We start from the raw sequence: 12765 nt of genomic DNA, 5'->3' as shown, positions 1-12765 counted from the left end.
TCTTAAAATGATGCACTAAACTAGCCCATAAATTTGAATTTTCCTCCACCGTACTTGCGAGTATGCTGGTTACCAATGGAAAATTGGAATCTTTTACCGCATTTATCTGTTATTGATAACTTGTTCTTTCGATTATTTGCAATATTTTTTGCATATTGTGCCATCTGACCATGGAACATCTTTCATTTCTAACAACTACAAAGTGGTATATTTATTTTCAGAAAAACCACTTGTTGTTTGAGCTTTCTGGGTACAAACTGCCCAAATTTTTTTGGACATTTCACATGTTTTTACATATTTTATTTCCAGAAAGTTCAAGCAACATAATGACTAACTGTGAAAAATTACATGCTCAACCCATTTTTTCTTTGCATAACAGCTCCAAGATCTCCCCAAGCTCTTCTGGTAAAAGGTAAATTGTTTTTCCTACGTATGGCCATTGCATATGTGGTGCATAATGTTCAAGGATTGCTAAAAATTGCTTGTGAGATTATAAGTCTGGTAGCTCCCCATGCCAATCCTTTGGAGTATTTCTAAAGCCGGATCAAATTCTTAATGCAACATTGGAAAATTTTAGCATTGCATATTTGCATATTTGGATCCTTTCCTTCCGTTGGATGAATTTCTAGGTTAGTTTTTTTATTTGAGGAATTTGCAATTAATTGAACCCAATTCGCTTAGCAAGCAGATGATGAGATTCGAACTCTTGCCCTTCTCGTGTAAGAAATTCCTCTGAACTTTCTTGGGCTACAGTTGGGTTACAATAGAGACGATGGGTCTTGATCAAATCAGAACATAAGCTGTCGATTTTGAGTTGAATTTTTGTCATTTTTCTAATGTGGTTTGTCAAGAGAACTATCTGTTTAATGGTGAATTTCATTTGGCTTGTAGTTCCTCCTGTTGTCTTTTCGGACCATCCTCAGAGAGGTACAATCTTTTTCCTACTTAAAAACTCAATAACACTTTGATTTTTCCATTGGGTGTGTAGTATCTTATGGAAGACTAGGTCCTTTTCTTCCTTCCTTATGTTGTTCAGGTTTTGAGACTATCACATGTATGCTCAAGGTAAACCCATCTTACATAAGCTTCATCTGCCAATACTTGGGCCTTTCATGGATTCAACTGTTTATTTATCAGACATGGATATATTTTCTTCTATCTATTTTGGAAGAGGAAATGGTTGCCTTCTACATTAAGCAGATGGGGCAAGCGCGGATGGGACAAGCACCAATACATTTTTTTGGTGACTAGATTATTTCAATAATCATGTTTACTGTAGTGTTGTGCTTAAATTTCATGATGGGAAAGGACTTTATAACATCACAGTTGACTAAAATTGGTTCCTTTTAGAATGTTTGATGATTTTTGTGGGGGCTTGAACCCGTTATTTATTTATTTGGGAGCCAACTTTGTCAAATAACTTACAGGACATGGTTTGTCTGTAGGGATATTTTACACATCAAGATTTTGCAGGACACAAGGGTACCATCAAAGTTGGTGATCTGCAGGTTAGACAATTTTCATTCTCTTGTGCTTTTGATGAACTTTCCTTTAAGGTCAACAAGGATTGATGTGAGCAGTGAGTATTAGGTCTAGGTCATTGGAATCTGTGATAATGTTCTGAGTAAAAATTTATTGGGTTGTGTAGTGGATGACAGCTGGAAGAGGTATAGTCCACTGTGAAATGCATGGGGCAAGCACCAATACATTTTGTTGGTTACTGGATTATTTCAATAATCATGCTTATTGTCATGCTCTGCTTAAATTTCTTGATGGGAAGGGACTTTATAACATCACAGTTGATTAAAACCAGTTCCATTTAGAATGTTTGATGGTTTTTGTGGGGGCTTGAACTTGTTATTTGTTTATTTGAGAGCCAACTTTGTCAAATAACTTACAGGATAATTTATTTAAGATAATTTATTTCTAATTCAGTTATTGACTGACAAGGCATTTGTTTTCTGTATAGGATTGAACCTGCATATCAATAATTGGAAGGTAAAGACATACCAAAGGTTGAGAAACATGGTGTTAGAGCAGTTGTTATAGCTGGAGAAGCTTTGGGCATTAAGTCCCCTGTATACACCCGAACTCCAACAATGTTCTTAGATTTCACAATGAAGCCAAGTGTTGTTCTTCATCAACCTGCTCCAGAGGGTTGGAATGAATTTGTCTATGTTTTAGAAGGCAAGTCAATTTACAACTGGAAGGGGTATAGTCTACTATGAAATGCATGCGGCAAGCACCAATACATTTTGTTGGTGACTGGATTATTTCAATAATCATGCTTACTGTCATGCTCTGCGTAAATTTCTTGATGGGAAGGGACTTATAACATCACAATTGATTAAAACCAGTTCCATTTAGAATGTTTTATGGTTTGTGTGGGGGCTTGAACTCGTTATTTTTTTATTTGAGAGCCAACTTTGTCAAATAACTTACAGGATAATTTATTTAAGATAATTTATTTCTAATTCAGTTGTCGACTTACAAGGCATTGGTATTCTGTAGAGGATTGAACCTGCATATCAAGAATTGGAAGGTAAATACATACCAAAGGTTGAGAAAGATGGTGTTAGAGAAGTTGTTATAGCTGGAGAAGCTTTGGGCATTAAGTCCCCTGTATACACCCGAACTCCAACAATGTTCTTGGATTTCACAATGAAGCCAAGAATTGTTCTTCATCAACCTGTTCGAGAGGGTTGGAATGAATTTGTCTAAGCATCTCTACCTATCTTATGCTCCTTTGTTTTTTGGGATTGAAAACTAACTTGTAATGACTAAAAAAACTTGTTTTCAATCTCTTCTTTGGCAAGTAAACCATTTTTTCATTGTATTAAGTGCAAAAATTTCCCCTGGTGTCCTTATTTTCCAACGCAATGAAAAATATTTAGCTCATCAATCTTTAGTGTTCACTGAGTGCAAGTGAGCTTTGATCTGGGCTCCTTTGGCCCAAAAAACTTCATCCCATAATTTCCTAAGTCTGGTCATCCAAGCCTATTTTCCAACATCACAAGGGTTGTTTTGTAGGATTTGGGATATGTATTCCAAGTCATTAACGATCTGACTATGATTTTGATGAACATTGGCAATTTGGCACCTATGGCCCCTTGGAAAGGCGTGTGGCTAGTAAATGGCATCCCCCCACTAGATGATCCCAATCTCCATCGCCCTTCAACCTGCATAACAAATTTTGCTTTTCTTTCACAAGCTATACAACTTATATTGTTTAGATGTGAAACGTTCAAGATATTGTGCATTCTCATTTTCTTGTACATCCCTTCCTAGGGAAATAGGGAAACAGGGAAACAAATGTTTTGATGGGCTAATAGTGTGGCCTCCCCTAGGAATTTTATGGGCCTCTCTCTCGCAAAGTTGAAATAAAAGGATTTTTTCCTGGAGAGCATAGCTCAATCTAGCCTTTTCATAATCCTCTCGAGACCTTTGTAAAAGTTATTCCATGTTAACCACAACTATATGTTTCATGGCATCAAAATTTGTGATGGTCATACAACTCTGGGTTTAATTAGGCCATACAAGTTTATTTCTCCCATGTAAGTATGAACCAGTAACATTCCTTTCCTTTTCTTATGGGTTCTCAACCATAGTGTTTTGCAGACAATCTAGGGACCCTTTAGCAACTCATCAGTAGACTACATTTAAAATGTTTCCCTTTCATGCTTGTCATTTGCTTTGTAGATCTTGGCTAGCCCAACAAGCTAACCATCTAGGATAAATAAAGTCCAAACAAGTTATTTGGGTAGAGTCTGTCCCCTTCTCAATAATCCCAGAAGCCATCCAAGGAGATATTAACCAGAAGAATTAAAAACAACATTCAACAACATTTAAATTTCTGAGAACAAGAAATGAAAAGATGCATTTTACAGCTAAATTTGAGCAGAGAAAAAATACCAATTAAAACACCAGCAATTCTAGACAAAGAATTGAATAAATTAAATTACATTTGCATTGAGAAACTCCTCGATAAGACCCTCAGGGAACTGGCCTAGTAGACATGGCCCTTTCTCGAGCCTTGACATGCACTGGAATGTTCGAATCTCGTCTTCCCTATTGAAGAACAAATCCACGACCTCTCCATAGATTCAAACCAGGGCCTTCCTAAGATTTGTCCCCTTCCTTGTCTTCCAATTACATTGAAAGACCTCGTTTGTTATGGTGCCCTTAAGAGGCGTGATTTCCAAACTCTTTGCGTCCACAACATCGTCCCAATTCAACGCCAAGTAGTGCAGAACAATCTCGGCTTCATTACGCAGGTTTCCCTCTATGTACGCGGGCCCGTCTATTAGATGTAAAACTTTCATGCATTCCACAAAGGCCATGGGATTCGATCATGACAAAGGAAACAACTAGTATATATAATTAAATAATGGATTCCATAAGCAAAAAAATCATAAATAATATGCAGAGATTATGTTGAAAAGTGTGCAACAAGAAATGCTAAATTTAGAATGTGCTAAAAATAGACCTACTAAAAATAGCAGTTTGGCCAATGAGGTCATTGGCCACATTGGGTGAGAGGTGAAACTGCTAAAAATAGAAAGTTCTAAAAATAGCATTTCTGGGTCCCTTCCTATTTATAGCAGTCTCTAGTCTATCTATAGGAAGTAAAATTAATTTTGGTCTTAACAGCAGTTGGAAATATTAATTAATTAATTCAATTGAGTTAATTAGTTGAGGAAATTCGAATTTGAAGTCTTTGTGAGCATGCACATGAGTTGTCCCACTGATTGAGGAATTTATCCTTAATTTCCTCCACTGATTGAGGGAATAAGTATGAGTTCTATAATGAGAGAATCAATTGACTTAGTTCTAACTAGTCAAGTCCAGTTAGATTATTTTAATAAATTGTTAAAATAATAAAATATAGTTTGTTAATGCTTGCATGCATGTGACAACTATTATTTTAGATAACTGAGGATTCACTCATGGATAACTGTTGCATGTCAGTTCTGTCAAAGACCCAGTTGAGATCAGGTGTGGGACAATGTACTATCAAATGCTTGATTATTTCTAGTAAGTAGTTTTTGCATAGTTGAGGAACTAGTGTCCTCAAGGATTGCGTAGTTGGACCATTGGTTAATTTGGTATATTTGGAATTAATAGCGTATGCTTTTGCTATTATTTCCTAAGCAAACTACGCAAGGACCATAGGTAAAGCCTATATAAATAGGGATTGGTTGGTTCATGAGACATATCTTCATATATTCATAGTTCATTGATAACTGAATAGCTTGAGAGCTAATTCTTTTTGTATTGTGAAGAGGATTTCCACTTGGTTGATAATACATGGTTCGGGTTTTATGCTAGTGCTTTCCCTTGGATATATCTTGTGTTATGTGTGATTAATTCTCTTGATCAATTATGCATGTTTCTACTTGATGTTGCTCATGAATTCGATTATGATTCCGCTTAATGTTTTGTAGAAGTAGAACAAGTATTATGCTTTAGGACATTGCATATATCAGTTTGTTCTACAGGTGAAATTTCTACAGATTATGAAACACAGAACAAGATTAATGTTGTCGAGTGTTAAAGGGCTTCCCTACTATTTAATGAGGAGGATGCAGGCGAGACAGAGTAAAAAATCTACTCAATTTCCAAAGGACCCTACGATCTCCAGTTGGACATGAAAGGAGACATTGTTTCGTCGAGGCCAAATCCCACGAGTCTGAGCTTAAAAACCCTCTAATTATTGCAGGTCATGCCTTCGAGCTTCGAGATGGTGTTGTTGCGGGGGGTTTTGATCTTGTCTCTAGTCCATTGCATGAGCTTATTGGCAGGATCCAACTGTCAGAAACCCTAGGAGAATATTTTTCCTCTACAAAATGAAAACACAAATGCAAAGGGATTTTCCTCATTCAATTGAAACTGTAAAATGTGATCGAGGCTCTGCAGTTTTCTCAGGAAATCAATCCGACAGCATACCATTGTTCAATCGTCTAACAATGGATTTGACAGTGCAAAGTGGTGCATAATGGTAGATCGGGGAGTTTTCCCCAAAGGAACACCTTGTAGAAAAACCTGTAGATTCACAAGATAATGCAATTTGCTAAAGCAAGAGACAAGAATCTACTTCTACTCTTTACAGCGGAAGCCCATAAACATCGAGAAAACAATAATCAATAGAGGAAGAGAATCAAAGGCACATAACACAATTAATATCCGGGGAAGGCCACAACTCAAAACCCCACTATCTGTTTTGTATTAATCCAGAATATCAAGATGAAATTACAATTCTTGTTCTCTCTAGAATAATCCCAACACTCAACAAATTCAATCTCCAACTCATAAGAAATCTCAAGGCCAAATCTTAGCCTCTTCACAAGCTCTCCAAGTCTCTATGCCAATGTGTAATACCTATGGAGGATAGCTTGAATTTAAAGGGAAATAAAGCCTCTAAAAATAATGCAATCCCTCAAGGATCAGTTCCTGAATGCATGCACTATCAATGCAACTCAGAAAAATCTAAAACAAATAGCACATTGTCCCTACACTCTAGTCTCAACTGGGTATTTCTCAGAATCGACATGCATGAGTTTCCGATGAGTAAATATTCAGTTAGCTAGAGTAGCACTGGTGGAGTTCATTAGTGTCACCACTGACTGTTAACTCACTATTATTTCTCTCAATCAGTTTGAGAACTAATTTAACTGAACTAACTCATGAAACTGAGTCTTCTATTTTACAACTCACAATTAACTCACACTGGACTCCTACAAAGTAGGGAGGACATATACATGACTTCCAAAAAACTTCCAACTCGAATTCCCTAAGTTAAGTAAGTTTAATAAACTTAATTTAACTATTTTAAGTTGCTATGAGAATAGAATTCGAATTTAATTCATAGTTTAATTCAAGGACAAATTAAACTGGAATTTCTTGTTTCCATTTATCAACACTCCCTCTTAACAAGAAAGGGATTATCAACTACCCCAATCTTGTCTCTGTGAAACTCAAATTTACATCTTGACAATGCCTTTGTCAAGATGTCAACATCTTTCTCCTCCGTGGGAATGTAATCTAACAACATGATCCGCCTCAATACAAAATCTCCGAGATGATGATACCAGATATCAATATGCTTGGACTGATCATGAAAGACTGGATTTTCAGAGAGTTTGATACAACTCTGATTATCACAATAAATCACTGGCGGATCCATCTGCTGACCAAACAAACCTGCCAGGATCTTCCTCATCTAGATAGCCTCACATGTTGCCTGACTTGCAGCCATGTACTTTACCTCTACCGAACTAAGTGCAACTGATCTATGTTTCCTACTGTATCAAGAAACTACCACTAACCCAATACTAAAGATCCTTCCTAATGTGCTCTTCCTATCGGATGGACTCCCTGCCCAATCTACATTGGTGAGGCCTTGAAGCTTCACTCCCTCTGTCTGTATGTACCATAACCCAAACTGAGTAGTGCCTTTGAGGTACCTCAATACATGCTTTGCCGCCTTCCAATACAGATTGGTAGGCCTAACCATCGCTTGACTAAGTTGGTTAACTGCATAGCACATATTCGGTTGTATGTTCACCAACTACATCAGTGAACCCACAATTTGCCTGTAAATAGTAGCTTCCACTACTTCCCCTAAAGTAGCATCCTCCTTCCTCCAATTACCAACTAGAGGAGTCTCCATGGGTTCACTGCTCTCCATGCGGAATCACTTGAGTATCTCGTTGGCATACTTTCCCTGAGATACAAACAACTCCCCATCTCCCTGCCATACCTCCATGCCAAGAAAGTAATGCATGATCCCCATGTCCTTCATCTCAAACTCTCTTACAAGGTCCTCCTTGCAGTATTTGATGCGCTTCTCATCACCTGTCAGTATGGGATCATCTACATAAAGTACAATGATCAACAACTTACCTTCCACCACTATGTGATACAGGTTCGCATTTGCTTCACTCTTCGTGAAAACCAACCCAGTGAAGTAGCTATCTATCCTGGTGTACCAAGCACGGGGTGCTTTCTTTAGCCCATACAACACTCTCTTGAGTCGGAACACATGCGACTCACGGTCAAAGGTTTCAAAACCTTCGGGATGCTCTATATACACCTCTTCCTCAATCATGCCATTGACGAAGGCAGTCTTCACATCCATCTGATGGATCTTCCAACCCATCTGTGCTGATAGTGCCAAAATAGATCTAATTGACGAGTACCTTGTAACAGGAGCAAAGGTCTCATCATAGTCAATCCCCTCTACCTATGAAAAGCCACGAGCCACAAATCTGGCCTTATGCTTCTCCACACTACCATCTGCAGATTTATTTACCTTGTAAAGACAACGGCAGCTCAAAAATGACTTGTCCTCCGGTCTCGGGACCAAATCTCAAATACTGTTTTGAACTATGGAGTCATACTCCTCCAGCATTGCATCAACCCAAACTGGCTGCTGCACTGCTTCCTAAAAGGAAGATGGCTCTGTCACAACACATGCACCCATAAGTGCCATGTATCCAGTGTACTTCTCTGGTGACCTCCTCTGTCTGCGCTAAGAAGAGGGTGCTCCCACATTCTCCCTCGCATCATCCAACAATATGTCAGCCTCTCTAGTGCGCTTTCTTCCCTCTCTAGAAGACTCTCCCTGAGTGGATGTGTCCACTCTCTGAACCTCTGCATGTGGCTGCTCCACATCAATATGAGGCCCCTCAACCTTAGGAGCTAAAAGCTCCTCATCCACATGTAGATCAAGCTCCCTCTCAAGGGATACTCGCATGGCCTTCTCCTCACTGAACTTGATATCCCTGTGAACCACTGTCATCCGTCTGGTCGGCATGTACACTCGATAATTGTGGGGTGTACCAGTGTACCCCACAAAGATCCCCAACTCTGCTATTGGCTCAAGCTTCTTCCGTGCATCTTTGGTCACATGGCAATAAACCGATGACCCAAAAATACTGAAGTGACCAACATCTGGCCTCTTACCAGAATAAGCCTCCTCTGGTGTCTTCATCTCAAGTATCCAATGTGGGCTATGGTTCTGAACATAAACTGTTGTGTTCCATGCCTCAGCCCACAAGTGTAGTGGTAGGTCCTAATCATGCAACATCGCCATTGCTGCCCCTACTATGCTCATGTTCTTCCTCTCGGCAACCCCATTCTGTTGAGGGTTATGGGGTGTCATCAACTCTCGTTTAATCCCTTCAAAGGCAGATTGACACTCAAGATCCCATTTGAACTCACAGTCTTTGGTAAGCAATTTGAAAAGAGGAGATGCTATCTTAGTGAAGTTTTCAATAAATCTTCTGTAATATCCAGTAAACCCAAGAAAAATTCTAACATCTTTCTGGCAATTTGGAACAGGTAACTTAGAGATGACTTCCACTTTGGATCTATCAACCTTAATCCCATCTCCTGAAATATGATGTCCTAAAACAATCCCTTCAGTAAACATCATAAAACACTTCTCATGACTTAAAGAAAGATTTGTTTCCTTACATCTTATCAGTACTTTTTCCAAATTTTCCAAAGCTTCTTCAAATGTATTACCATAAACTGTGAAATCGTCCATGTATACCTCTACACAATCATGAATCAGATCTGAAAAGATTCCTAGGACAACCCTTTGAAATGTAGCGGGTGCATTGCACAATCCAAAAGGGAGTACTCGGTAGGCAAAAGTTCCCCAAGGACAAGTGAATGTGGTTTTGTCTTGATCTTCAGGTGCTACCTGAATTTGATTATACCCACTAAAACCATCCAGGAATGAGAAATACTTTTTACCTGCTAAAGTGTCTAGTACCTGATCAATAAAAGGTAGAGGGAAATGATCCTTTAAGGTTGCCTTGTTCAATTCTCGATAATCAATGCAAACTCTCCATTTTCCATTCTTTTTGGGCACTATAACCAAGGGAGAAACCCATTGGCTATCTGAAATGGGGTAAATGAAGTTTACCTTGAGCAATTTCTGGAGTTCTTCTTTCACGATTTCCCTAAGGTTTGGATTCATCCTCCTTTGAGGTTGTCTGATTGGTCTACTGTTTTCCTCAATATAGATGTGATGAATACAAGTCTTAGGATCGATTCCTTTCATGTCAGTGTATTCCCATGCAAATGCAGTGGAATGTTTTTGCAACAGTTTAGTTAATTCTTCTTGTTGTGGTCTTTCCAAGTTTTTGTTAATGTTCAATGGTTTTGCTGGAAGGATTTCAACTGTAGAACTACCAAACTATTCCATTGAGAAGAGAGACATCTGTCTAGAGGAGAGATATTCAATGTCTGCATCTAACTGAAACTGTGTAGAGTCATATTCTAAAGGTATTTCAAAATTTTCTAATGTATTTAGAATTTGACTATCCTCACTGATCTCAGAGATGGTTAGAACAGGTTGAATAGTATCCTCATCATCAACCCACTCATCTTCTCCTATTTCCGTTATTGCCTTTGCTGGAGGATACAAGTTGAATTTCTTGGTGGAATTACCATCTGATATATACATATCCCCAGACCTACAACTTATGAAAGCATCAGCTGTGGCCAGCCAAGGTCTTCCTAAAATAAGAGGATGTCCTCCTAGATTGTTCTTGGGAGTTAAAATCATAAAATCAACTGGATATTCCCAAGAATCTAGGGAGACTGGAATGTCTTCCAATACACCATCAGGTTTAATGATTGATCTATCTGCAAGCTGCAGTAAAGTAGGTGTAAAGAGAAGGTTAGGAAGCTTTAACTGATCCATGGTCTGCCTACTCATGATGTTGATAGCGGCTCCTAAGTCAATCAAAGTATTTGGGATTTCAACCCCATTAATATGAGTCTTGACAATAGGGCTACCGGGGTCCACATATTTTTGCATGGTAATCTTACCCATCATTATGTCTGCAATTTTTCCAACTAGATGTATCCTTTTGGTATCTCTGGTTTTCTTTCCTGTTTTCTTCAAACTCAACTCCTTTATTGTCTTCGCTAGAATGGGAATTTCCTTAATGGCTTGTAACAAGGGGATCTTGATACAGACATTCTTCAATTCATCTAGAAAACTATAGTCAGGCACCCATATTTGCTTTTCCACTCCTTTGTCAATTTGTAATCTTTCAGGAAAAGGAGGTGTAGCTAAAGGTGTAGGTTGCTCAACTATGGGAGTTGTAGAGGTTGATTCTTTTTCTTTTTCTTTTTGGATATTTTGGTTTTGAAGTGATACTTCAGAACCCTTATTGACTTTGAGAGATTCTTCCTCAGAAATGCTTGGTTGTTGAACACTTGTGGAAGGTTGATCTAAGATTCTACCTGATCTGAGTTGTACTTCATTGAGAGGAACAACCATATAGGTAGGAGATGGTTGACCTTCCATCATGTAAGCATTTTGAGGGTTCCTATTATTTGGATTTGGTAATGGCTGAGAGGGAAGTTGATTTGATTTCTGCTGGGATTGAAGCGATAGTTGAGAATTTTGATTTTGTGGAGGAGGTTGTTGTTGTTGAGGGTATGGCAATGATAGTTGTTGACCTTGATTTGGAAGTTGTGGAGCCTGCTGATTCTGAAATGATGGAGGATATTGATAGAATTGAGCAAATCTCCCATAATGATTTTGCATGCTTTGCATCCATGCTTGAAAAGCATTTTGAGGTTGAGGCCAAGGTTGTTGCCAAGGATTCCAATTTGGTTGGGATTGAGAATTCATAGAGTTGTTAAACCCTTGATTCTGTTGCCCTTGCCAAGGTCTCCTTGCAATAAAACAGAGAGATTCAAGTGTACTTGGATCCTCTTGAGAGACTGCTTTGAGGCCAGGTATTGAAGGACAATCCTTAGTCTCATGAGTTTCTGAGCAAATTACACATGTTTCTACAACGTGTGTGTCCAAGGGACATTCCCTTAAAGCATGTTTCTTTCTACATTTCGGGCAAAAAATGGCCAAAGCCTCAGCTTCTGCTTTTTGTTTATTGTGAATCTTAAGGGTATCTAGTTGTTCACTAAGACTCCCTAAGATGTCAGTTTTAAATTCATCAAGCATATTGCCGATTTCAGCCCTACTTACTGATCCTATTGCAGATTTATTTGCTCTAAGGAGAGAAGGATCTCTAGGCCCTTTTTGAGTTTTTGATTTGCCTCTTGAGAGATGGATACAAAGTTCTGCTATATCATTGAGTGAAAGTTGAGAAATATCCCCTTTCCCCATCATGTTTAAGATATCTATCCATTCATCCCTAATGGCTTTTAATAAGAGGGCTTTTAAGGTCTCTTCATCCAAGCTACTCATTTTTGCTCTTTTCAAGTTATATTGAAATCTTTCAAGTAAATCTTCTAAGCTCTCATCTTCTCTTTGTATCATTTTAAAAACCTCGTCCTTGTGATTAGTAGGCATACAATAGTCCAAATACCTATCCAAAAATGTTTGTTTCATTTCATCCCAAGACCTAATGGATTGAGTGAGTAACCCCATGAACCATTTCAAGGCTTGATCCTTCAGTGTTGAAGGGAACAATTTGAGTTTCTGAGAGTCATCTAGGTAGTCATAAGTTCGACACACCACTTCAAACTCAAATAAAAATGTTTCAGGGTCCTCAGTTCTTAACCCATGGAAATTTGGGAGGACAGATGGTGATATGTTTTTCATAGTGGCTCGGGAATCCTCATTAACAATGGGAAACCCAAATGAATTATCCCCATCTCTATTTCCTCCTCCAAGGGGACCTCTACCTCCATTATTGTTGTTGTTTCCTCCTCCTCCTCTACCTCTACCTCTACCTCTACCACCTCCTTCTTCCTCTGCCATGATGGTTCTCCTAG

Source organism: Pinus tabuliformis, chromosome 4_1 (genome assembly GCF_031772625.1).
Source record: "Pinus tabuliformis cultivar Carrire ecotype Pingquan chromosome 4_1, CPIR1, whole genome shotgun sequence".
Classification (NCBI taxonomy): Eukaryota; Viridiplantae; Streptophyta; class Pinopsida; order Pinales; family Pinaceae; genus Pinus; species Pinus tabuliformis.
Note: the sequence above shows the minus strand (reverse complement) of the source record.